Raw genomic sequence first — 12103 nt, forward strand, 5'->3', positions numbered from 1 at the left:
AGAGGCCCCAGTGGCTCAAGGGGGGCCCACTCAGAATCCCTTGACTCAACAAGAGTCAATAAGTACCTTCATGTTTGTTATAAATTGCATAATTGGCCTCAGGTCTATACTCACCTCTCTATCCATGACCACTGCCATGTAGTTTTGCAGTGCCTTCCCACTGTGGACTAATCCCCACCTCGGTCTGGCCACATGACTTGCTTTGGCCAAAGGGATGTTGGCTTCCTAACATAAGTAAGTCTTAAAATGCACTTGCACAACTGGACTTACACACTTGTGCTTTTGACATCCTAATTAAAGTATGTGCCAGGACAATCTACTGACCCCAGGAGAAGGAGGACAGACACGTAAAACAGCGTTTGGCCCACAAAGGAGCCTGATCAAGATCAGCTAATTCCCAGCCAACTCAACATTCACTCAATTCAACATATGAGCGAATCTGGTTGAACCTAGGAAAATCACTCGACTGTCTTCTAGCTAAAGCAGCTGAACTCCAGCCAAGGCACAGATATATGAGCTATAATAACAAATGACTGTGGCTGAAGCTAGAGTCTTGGGGTGGTTTGTTACACAGTGACCTAGCTGGCTTATACAATCTAGCTGAATGTGTATACAAGAAATTAAATCCATTACATCAGAACCCATTGCAACAAAAGAGCTGCACTTACTTGCCATAATTCTTCTAAACCATCATTTGTGAACCATACCAATAAATTTGTAGAGTGACTGATTAGATCTACCTACCAGTCCCATCATAAAATAAATGACTGCATACAGAACAAAGTCAGCCAGTATGAAGTTTGGTGAGAACAGCGTTTCATTGGCAGATGACATTAGAGAGAAGTTCATCCTAAACTACAAAGTGTTGGCTTGTTCTCTGTTTCTCCCTAAAAATAAATATAAAATCAGAGAACACAAAATGACAAATGTAACCTATGAGGCAGGGTGTGAACAAAGGGCAGAGTGAAAGGAAGTGAGCAGAACACATATTACAATTTTCCACATGATCTTATTCTTGTAGTTTGACTTTACGGGCAAAAAGATCAGTAGAGCCACCATGGCTTAGAACTGGAATTATCCTTAGATGTTCGAGTTATTGGCTAAACTACAAAAACAAGAGTCAATACACTCTACACTCCCTAATTTCTAAAACCTGAAGCTCAGATATTGAGTGGAAAAAAACCATTTCCCCCCCCTTAAATTGTGTTTACATTGCTTTAAAGTTTCACTTTGGAAGGAAAACATTACCCAATAACTAAGGTCAGTAGCGCATACTGCGGGAAATAAGAACAACCCCCATATCATCCGATTTTATTTATAAACAGCGTCCTGTCAAAGGTCAAGCTCAACTGGCACGTTTCCTCAGCATCACAACTTAGCTATCAGCAAGGAAATAAAAACAAGCCACTGTCTCCTGGTGGTGAACAAGTCCTCCCCATCCAAGGACAAAATGGTGCCGCTGTGAGAAATGGCGCTAGACTCTGAGACTATTCCCACAGCAGGGTGCCCAGAGGGGCTAGAAAAGACACGGGAGGGAAACCAATGTGGAGGCAATACCCTATTGCCCATTCTCAATCATTTCCATATGTATTGTATAAACAACCGTAATGAACAGACCCTCATTCCTCAGGAAGAGGGGGAAGAAAAAAGATCAAACTCTGAATCAGGAGTGGGCAGTATCTTTACAAATATGTTACCTATTTTATGTTTATATACATATACACACATGTGTATATACAGTGTGTGTGTGTGTGTGTGTGTGTGTATTCTTAAAAAGCAAAATCCAATGGGGCCGATATCCCTTATAGGATATATACGTCGAAATATCCACTGGCTATTTATAGAACAGGGCTAACATGAAAAGGAAATTCTGTCAAGCCTGCCTCATCTAAATCCCTCAGCATTTGATAACCGTGTTTGCTCTTTGACATTTTCAAAGGAGTTGGGAAATCTTGACGGGTTTTTTTTTTTTTTAAGGCTTTAGTGTCATAGTTTATTGACATAACAAATAAACTTATTTGCTCCCCCAATGGGAATCTTATGGAGGGTTTTTATTTTTTAATTTTTTATTTTTTATAAACATATATTTTTATCCCCAGGGGTACAGGTCTGTGAATCACCAGGTTTACACACTTCACAGCACTCACCAAAGCACATACCCTCCCCAATGTCCATAACCCCACCCCTCTTCTCCCAACCCCCCTGCCCCCAGCAACCCTCGGTTTGTTTTGTGAGATTAAGAGTCACTTATGGTTTGTCTTCCTCCCAATCCCATCTTGTTTCATTGATTCTTCTCTTACCCACTTAAGCCCCCATGTTGCATCACCACTTCCTCATATCAGGGAGATCATATGATAGTCGTCTTTCTCTGCTTGACTTATTTCGCTAAGCATGATACGCTCTAGTTCCACCCATGTTGTCGCGAATGGCAAGATTTCATTTCTTTTGATCGCTGCATAGTATTCCATTGTGTATATATACCACATCTTCTTGATCCATTCATCTGTTGATGGACATCTAGGTTCTTTCATAGTTTGGATATTGTGGACATTGCTGCTATAAACATTCAGGTGCACGTGCCCCTTTGGATCACTACGTTTGTATCTTTAGGGTAAATACCCAATAGTGCAATTGCTGGGTCATAGGGCAGTTCTATTTTCAACATTTTTGAGGAACCTCCATGCTGTTTTCCAGAGTGGTTGCACCAGCTTGCATTCCCACCAACAGTATAGGAGGGTTCTCCTTTCTCCGCATCCTCGCCAGCATCTGTCATTTCCTGACTTGTTGATTTTAGCCATTCTGACTGGTGTGAGGTAATATCTCATTGTGGTTTTGATTTGTATTTCCCTGATGCCTAGTGATATGGAGCACTTTTTCATGTGTCTGTTGGCCATCTGGATGTCTTCTTTGCAGAAATGTCTGTTCATGTCCTCTGCCCATTTCTTGATTGGATTATTTGTTCTTTGGGTGTTGATTTTGCTAATTTCTTTATAGATTCTGGACACTAGTCCTTTATCTGATATGTCGTTTGCAAATATCTTCTCCCATTCTGTCAGTTGTCTTTTGATTTTGTTAACTGTTTCCTTTGCTGTGCAAAAGCTTTTGATCTTGATGAAATCCCAATAGTTCATTTTTGCCCTTGCTTCCCTTGCTTTTGGCGATGTTCCTAGGAAGATGTTGCTGCGGCTGAGGTCGAAGAGGTTGCTGCCTGTGTTCTCCTCAAGGATTTTGATGGATTCCTTTCTCACATTGAGGGCCTTCATCCATTTTGAGTCTATTTTTGTGTGTGGTGTAAGGAAATGGTCCAATTTCATTTTTCTGCATGTGGCTGTCCAATTTTCCCAACACCATTTATTGAAGAGACTGTCTTTTTTCCATTGGACATTCTTTCCTGCTTTGTCGAAGATTAGTTGACCATAGAGTTGAGGGTCTATTTCTGGGCTCTCTATTCTGTTCCATTGATCTATGTGTCTGTTTTTGAGCCAGTACCATGCTGTCTTGATGATGACAGCTTTGTAATAGAGCTTGAAGTCCGGAATTGTGATGCCACCAACGTTGGCTTTCTTTTTCAATATCCCTTTGGCTATTCGAGGTCTTTTCTGGTTCCATATAAATTTTAGAATTACTTGTTCCATTTCTTTGAAAAAGATGGATGGTACTTTGATAGGAATTGCATTAAATGTGTAGATTGCTTTAGGTAGCATAGACATTTTCACAATATTTATTCTTCCAACCCAGGAGCATGGAACATTTTTCCATTTCTTTGTGTCTTCCTCAATTACTTTCATGAGTACTTTATAGTTTTCTGAGTATAGATTCTGTGCCTCTTTGGTTAGGTTTATTCCTAGGTATCTTGTGGTTTTGGGTGCAATTGTAAATGGGATTGACTCCTTAATTTCTCTTTCTTCTGTCTTGCTGTTGGTATAGAGAAATGCAACTGATTTCTGTGCATTGATTTTATATCCTGACACTTTACTGAATTCCTGTACAAGTTCTAGCAGTTTTGGAGTGGAGTCTTTTGGATTTTCCACATATAGTACCATATCATCTGTGAAGAGTGATAATTTGACTTCTTCTTTGCCGATTTGGATGCCTTTAATTTCCTTTTGTTGTCTGATTGCTGAGGCTAGGACTTCTAGTACTATGTTGAATAGCAGTGGTGATAATGGACATCCCTGTCATGTTCCTGACCTTAGTGGAAAAGCTTTCAGTTTTTCTCCATTGAGAGTGATATTTGCGGTGGGTTTTTCATAGATGGCTTTGATGATATTGAAGTATGTGCCCTCTATCCCTACACTTTGAAGAGTTTTGATCAGGAAGGGATGCTGTATTTTGTCAAATGCTTTTTCAGCATCTATTGAGAGTATCATATGGTTCTTGTTCTTTCTTTTATTGATGTGTTGTATCACACTGACTGATTTGCGGATGATGAACCAAACTTGCAGCCCTGGAATAAATCCCACTTGGTCGTGGTGAATAATCCTTTTAATGTACTGTTTGAATCCTATTGGCTAGTATTTTGGTGAGAATTTTCGCATCTGTGTTCATCAAGTATATTGGTCTATAGCTCTCTTTTTTGATGGGATCCTTGTCTGGTTTTGGGATCAAGGTGTTGCTGGCCTCATAAAATGAGTTTGGAAGTTTTCCTTCCATTTCTATTTTTTTGGAACAGTTTCAGGAGAATAGGAATTAGTTCTTCTTTAAATGTTTGGTAGAATTCCCCCAGGAAGCCTTGACGGATTTTTGATGCAAAAAACTCTTAAAGGAAGAAATGCTAAGGCTGGGTTCTGGAGGCTGGGAGAAGGGAAAGCATTGATTGAATGTGTTGGAATCCTATTAAACAGCAGCCCACCACATGTTGGAATGAAAGGTAGAGGCCTGTCTGTCCATGGTCCTCTCCCTGAGAGCCTTGACCCTGAAACAACCTTCAGTCATGAGTGATTGGATGAAGTAGTGAAAACAGTAAAAATAGCAAACACTCCTCTGTGAGTGTTTACTATGTGTGTAAGTATTGGTCTAAGAGCTTTACATATTTTAATGTAATCCTAAGAGCAGCCAGGTAAGGCAGGTGCATCTAATTACACATACTTGCTAGACAAGGAACTGAAGAGATTAAGTGACTCACCCCAAGTCACCCAGTTGGTATGGGGCAGACCTGGGATTCTCACCCTCTTCTCTTTGCCCCTCTAGTATATTGCCAATCAGTGATTTTAATCTCCAGCAAAATTGAGTGTAGTCAATTAAAGTGTTTGGAGCCCATAATTAGCCACTACTAAAATGCAATATTGGTTCTTGCTATCTTCACCTTGGTTTGTATAGAATTCAGATCCCAGTGTTCCTGAGGTAGATTCCCAGGCTAAGACCAATGTTTTCAGTATTCACTAGGTGCCAGGCACTGTTCTCAGTGCTTTCATGTATCAGATGTACCTCTGGGATCAGCACGATTTCTCTCGAGCACTTCCCTAACTCTGTGTCCCTTCTGTGCCTGCGGATGGAGAACCCCTTTCCCTTACTGCCGTCATTCCTACGGCAGCCAGCTGGCGCGGTATATATTTAATTCTGCAGTCACCTGCTTAAAGGTAATAATATTTATTTGGTGGTTACTAACTGCCAGGCCCTGTTGTAAATATTTAATACACGTTAATTCATGGAAGCCCCACCACAGCAGTATGAGGCATGTACTAGTATCATTATTTTCATTTTAGAGATCAGGAAAGTGACACGAGAGTTGAGCAATGTGCCTAAGCTCACCCCATTAGTAAGTGGCAGGGTCCAAGTTCAAATTTAGACAGTTTGACTCTAGAGATGAGCAGGCATTCTGCATTGAGCAGCTCTGGTCCTCCTCTCAGACACCATGCTTAGAGTATGATATAAATAAATACCTGTGGAAGGCATGGTTGACTTCAAAATATTTAAGACACACAACAACCTCTCCTGTACACTTCTTTTCCCTAAGTAAAGTAATGACTCTCATGTGTGAATATCCAAAGTCATCTCAATTGCTAGATGAATGTCCACATTGTTTTCTGTTGCTATTCTAGCATTGCAGGGATTAGGCAAAGAAGTCACTCATTCATTCATTCTTTCTTTTCTTTTTAAAAGGGAAGCCTCATTATTCTTCCTGCCTATTAGGAAAAGAAAGCATCACCAAGATACAAGATCACCATCACCAAGAAGGGTGTCACCAAGAGCTTCTGTCATAAGCGCAGGGGCTGGACTCCGAGAGGACAAAGGCTCCTCTGCTTGTCCAACCCTACCTGAGTCTCAGCCTGCCCATGTGAGAGGACCTAGTTCCCCTCTGTGGGGAGATCAGCAACACAACTTCCTTTCTGACCCCTGAATCCACACGCACTACGATGGCTCTGATTGACTGATGCTCTCGTCAGTAGCTCGAACAAAATGTAATGAAGATACAGCTTGTTTGGTGTGTTTCTGTGACTTTCTTTGAGGCCCCACCTCCTTGGAACATCGCAACATCAAGATGTCTTCAACACTGCACGCTGCAAACCCGTCACTTATGACTCATCTCTCCCCTTTATCCCGCGTACAAGATCGTGTGCTAATCGGGCCATGGGTTTCAGCCCAATTAGTCCAAACCCCATTACTTCTCTGCCATCCATGTTACACACCTCCCCTTTCCTCCTCCCGGACCCGTGTCCAGGCACACCTTCCGTGCTGTGGCCTCATCCGCCACGTGACATCATTTACTTCTACTCTTCCCCAAAACACCATCCTGCTTTCCTAAAAATCTGTTTTCCCCCAAACCCCAAGTCTCGGCTTCCACCAGGCTTCACAATTACCAGCAGCACTGCTCCTCTTTAGCTCACACACTAGAGTTTTCATTCCCACCTGTGAAAACAGCTCCATAAATTCAGGGTCTCCACACTAAGCCTCCCTACTCAGCCATCCCTTGCCCTGGCTAGTGTGAAAAGCCCAACTCGCTTAATCGGAAGGAAGATAATTATTATGTCCCTAGTCCCACCCTCTCTAGAACCTGGAACAGCCACAGTTACAGTTCCTTATTCCACCCCAAATAAAGCCCCCTCGGCTTGTGCATGGTAGAAATCTTGTATTCGATCACTTCAGTACATGTTTTTTTTTTTTTTTTTTGCTGAGTCTGTTGGTATTTTATGTGCATTCTAATTTTGTTCTTATTCATCTGGGAGGATAGTGGCCATGTCTAGTTCTCTCTAAACAGACTTCCTCCAGCACTACTAAGCTTTTTCTTTAGGAAGAAGACTGAAATTGAAGAACAAAGTAAATGAGCACCTAGCATCCCGACTTAATTACAAAGGAAGACGACTAAAATAGCATAACTCATGACAATGCCTTCCACATGGTAAGGCACAAGACTTGGTCATTCAAATATAAGCTTTTTTTTTTCCCCTTTCAATCAGAGTATAAAAATATCCACAGACATTTTACTTGGATGTTTAACCTTCTCTCTCTCTCTTCTTCTCTCTCTGTTTTTGTAGAACACAAAACCCTGCCTGGCATGTGGTTAACAGCCTTAATCATGGGGAGAAATGAATGAGCTCAATGCAGGATGTCTTTCTGGTGGTTTTGAAGGCCAAGCCCACATTCTAAAGGGCTGGCAGTTGCGGTTGGCAAGCCCACATGAAGTTCTTTAGCTCTAGCGTTTCAGAGAAGTCTATCGTCAAATTCGGTCCTGAGGATAGATGATTCCTATGTAATCTTAGATCAGTGTTTCTCAACCTCTTGGCAGGCGGGGGTGGTGGTGTGTGTGTGTGTCACAGACTCTTTTGAGGATCTAAAAAAAAGGTATAAATGCTCTCAGAAGAAAAACTGACAAAAGTAGATAGAGCCCCAAATGTTGTATACAATTTTAGGGATCTACAGTCCATCTGGGTCCATGGTAAGTTAACAAGAAGAACAGCACTCACTACATATGCCCCATGGAACTGGCCTGGGGTTCAAGGAGGGAGGGACGGGGGAGAAGAGAGAATAAGCATGGAGAAAACGAGGAAGGACAGAGAAGAAGGAAGAAGTGGGAGACCGAAGAAGAGACGGTAATGGGGAGAAAGAGGGAGAAAAATCCCAATGAACCAGGACAGGGTACTCAGATTGTGTATCACTTTCTTTTAGGTTTAGAGGCAGCTATAGAAGAATTCCAGTTCATCTCAGGAAAACTGAAGAAGGAGCTCTGAATCACTGGCTTTCCCAGGTATAATGAAATGACGGCCTCACTATCCGTCGCTAGAAACAAGGACTCCTCGTTCTGCTTATGCTGTTTTCCCAATGCAAGAGAAAAAGGGTATTAAATTTAATGTGAACAGCAATTTTTTAAAGGCTGCCTCGTGATTCACTGCCTTAAACAGCTACCGCCCTTCTCCAACAGGGAGAAGAACACGTGGTACAAGGTGTTGGGGGGTCCTTGGGATTGCTCCTCCCTCGAGGCAGATGCAAACTGGGGTTCAAATGAATAAAACAATGCTGTTCCCAAACATTCGCCCCTTCACATAAAACTCAGGAAAATACAGGAAGCTAAGACCTAGACAAAGCTTTCCCGGGCAAGTTCCCCGTCTACTCATGTACGGTGTTTAACTGTGATTTCGCGGTCCAAATAGTTACTCTCCTTGTTCACTATTCCCTACTGATACAAGGGCTTTTGCTGGCTGAGAAAGGGGGCTCTAACTCAGAGAAATAACAATATTTGAACATGAACGGTGGGTCAGAAACCCTTTGCAAAATATATTTGACTCACTATTAACTGTTCTCAGCAAATTACTAGCACAGGTCTATTGCAGCTCAGGATCTATAAATAGAACAAGGCAGGAGGTGAGGGCACTGAAAGGTGTGTGCTTTGGCCTAATGATAAGAAAGGCTTCCTGGAAAAGATTCCCTGATTCTTTTTCCCCAACACTATTGGCATAGGCGGCATGGAGTTCCCCTACGTTGCATTTCTATCAATCACAATTAAAACACAAAGAAAGAAATCGTTTCATCATAGAAGAGAAGGAAACCTGCGTATTTGCAGTCATTTCGCTAGAGATCTTGCTTCAGAAGAATCAATGTCCTAGCCCTCAGGCCTCCCTCTGCTTCCCTCCAGTCACTCCCACTGTTTCAACGCTCCTCTACGCATCCAGGCCCCGGAAGCTCTGCCTCATTCAAGCCACCTTTCCTATGACCTTCCTTGCACACGTGCTCCCTCTGTCCTGAACTCCTCCAGTTTCATTTCCCCTTGGGACGTTGCTTATATTCTGTCTGGTAAAGCACATGGGGTAGGTCGCATTTTCACTAGACCCTGAGTTACTTAGCGATGGGATCTAAACTTCACTGCTGTGTCCTTTAAGTCTGTAGGTCGGTGTTTGACACACAGCAGGTATTCAACAAACATCCTCAAAACTGAGGGGAAAGTCAGTCTGCCTTGATCATCGAGGCCTTCTCTAGCTTGCATATTCTAGAACAGCCAGGCCACCCAGGGGCTGACAACCCCACAGACACTAATGGTCTCACTATAAGTGTGGCTTTGTGGTTAGGACTCAAGTCACACGGCCTCTGCCCTCTGTTCTTGCTGTGTCCTCTGCCTAGAAGCCTCTTCCTGACATGTCTAGTTCTTTCTCTCATCTCCTGCTGATCTTTGCTCGGACCTTACCTTCCAAGAAGGCTCTGTCTCGCCTATTTAAGATTTCAGTTCCCCCTCCCCTGTTATGGTGTGAATGTTCGTGCTCCCCGCGGATGCTTCTGTTGAAACCCTAATGTCCCATGTGATGGTATCAGGTGGAGGGCCTTTTGAGAGTGCTTAAGTCATGATGGAGCCCACACAAATAGAAACCGTGCCCTTATTAAAGAGACCCTAGTGAGCTCCCTTGTCTCTTTCACCATGCGAGGAAAGCCCAGGAAGTCTGCGACCGGAGAGGGCTCTCACCCAAACCTGCTGGCACCCTAATCTGGGACGTCCAGCCTCTAGAACTGTAAGGAAGCAATTTCTGTTGTTTATAAGCTATCTAGTCTTTTGGGATTTTTGTTAAAGCTTACTAAACGGACTAAGACACCTGCCCACCTCCTCTAGCAATGCCCTACCCCTCCTCCCGGTTTATTTTTCTGTATATTACTCATCACCATCTAATAAACCATATATTTTACTTTGTTCCTTTTCTCATTTTCTACTCCACCCTTATCTCCTAGAGCATAAACTCTACTAGGGCAGAGATCTTTGTTCACTGTGTTTGCTCTTTTACCCTCAATGCTTAGGACAGTCCCTGGCAGGTGAAGTACAAAGTAGTTACTCGACAGATCGCTATGACGTGAATCTGAAGAGTGAATCATAAAGCATTTATAAAATATCTACTTTTTCTTCCAATGTTTGCTTCTACACAAGATAGCTGCTAGAAGCCAAGAAATACCACCGGATCAAATGCACCCAGCCCAGTGTACCGGCATCATTAGAGACCTAGCAATGCCTGGAAGAAGAGAGCAGGTGTCTTCCCTGACGCCATCACCAGAGATGAGGAATGCACTTCCTCTTCCGCACCTTCTCCCTTAACAACTGACTGCACAATTAACTCAATGAAGTAACTGCTCATCGGATACCTTCCGAGTGCCAAGCAAGTACCAGGAACACATAATCACACCTGCTCACAGCCCACTCCAAATAGAGAACAGAAATATAAATAATGGCTGAAATATAAGGGCAAGTGTGACAGTCTCTACAAAAATGGAAAAAATGAAATAAACAAAAAAGGCGCTATGAAAACATAAAGGCTGACAACGTCCGGGGGGAGAGTCCGGAGGACACTGGGTTGAGTCTTGAGGGATCAGTGGGAATGTGACTAGTGGGGCTGATGAGAGGGCGAGAGAAGGCAATGGAAACTCCGAGTAGGGAAGGCCGTGTCCGGCGTGGCGTGGAGAAGTCACTGCCAGAGCCACACAGACGGGGAGCTATGGGACAACGTGGGGGAGGGAGGGAGGATGAGCCCAGCCCACAAAGGACCTCAAAAGCCACATTCAAAGGTTGGCTTCATTCTGCAGAACAATGGAGGACTGTTTGAGATTGTGTAATAGGGAATGAATCTGAACAGAAGTGAATATTCTTCATGAATCGTTTCATACCTTCATCCCATCTAATTCCTTGGAGTCCTGACTTTATGAGTACCCTAACTACCAGAGAAATATTTCCACTCATTAGTCCCAGAAACCAGCTGCATTAGATTTGTAGTTTGTCCCTGCGCTCTTAAAGATTATAATCTCAAGCACATTCGCAGAGTCTAACAGACATATGAAGAATAAACGAACAAAAAGAAAATAATCCCCCGTAAATTCAACGGGTAGGAACCCACTATCATACGTCATTGGAGCACATGGCCTGGGTAGTTGAGAAATCCTCCCCCCAAAATTTCCTGATCACCTAAGGTCCTGCCGGCCTCTTACAGCTCCTGGTTTGGAATAATAGGATTGCAACAGCAGCTAAGAACAATATCTTACTATGAGTTAGGTCGCGGGTTAGGCGCTGGTGCAGAGTTTCATGTTTAATCTTCGCAACAAGACATGGAGTCGACGCTGACTTGTCCTACTTTTATGCACAAGAAACGTAGGGTTTGACCACATGAAGTAGCCTGCCTCTAACTAGTCCCTGACATAGATCTTAAAGTGAGGTCTGGCTGCAGAATACATCACCTTCACCCCACCCTTAGCATACGTTCAACAATTTTATTGTTGGTTGTATACATTTCTCATGTTCCCGAGAGGATAGGTTCTAGGAGGGCAAGGTGTACATTTTTTTTTTTCTTTCTATTTCCTTCATTGTCTCACCCGTGAACTCAAGAACCACTAGGTGAATGAATGGCTACACTTTAAGGCACTGATCATATGTGATAAAGGAGTTCAGCCATGGAAGACAGTCACTTTCCAGACAAATGGGCAAACAGCTCAACACTCTAAAGCCAAGAAAACTCGATCTTGAACAAATATCATACAGATAGCACTGGCGATGGGCAAGAAAGTGTCACCTAGAAGGCTCAGTGCCCTGGGAACGCTCACCAAAATCTCATATGCATGTGGTCAAGGGACCGGACTGAATGTGGGTTGACAGGGTGCCCAAGAAGGATCTGAGGAGACGAGCGGTCAGAAAAATTCTTCTGAA

The 12103-nt window shown here is 43.0% G+C and overlaps 1 protein-coding gene across 2 annotated transcripts in view; it reads right to left on the reverse strand.

Moving 5' to 3' along the window:
- Window positions 1-12103, reverse strand: part of CREB3L2 (cAMP responsive element binding protein 3 like 2) — a 113230-nt gene that overhangs the window by 36452 nt on the left and 64675 nt on the right. The window lies entirely within an intron of this gene.

This window comes from Mustela lutreola, chromosome 4, assembly GCF_030435805.1.
Source record: "Mustela lutreola isolate mMusLut2 chromosome 4, mMusLut2.pri, whole genome shotgun sequence".
NCBI classification, from domain to species: domain Eukaryota; kingdom Metazoa; phylum Chordata; class Mammalia; order Carnivora; family Mustelidae; genus Mustela; species Mustela lutreola.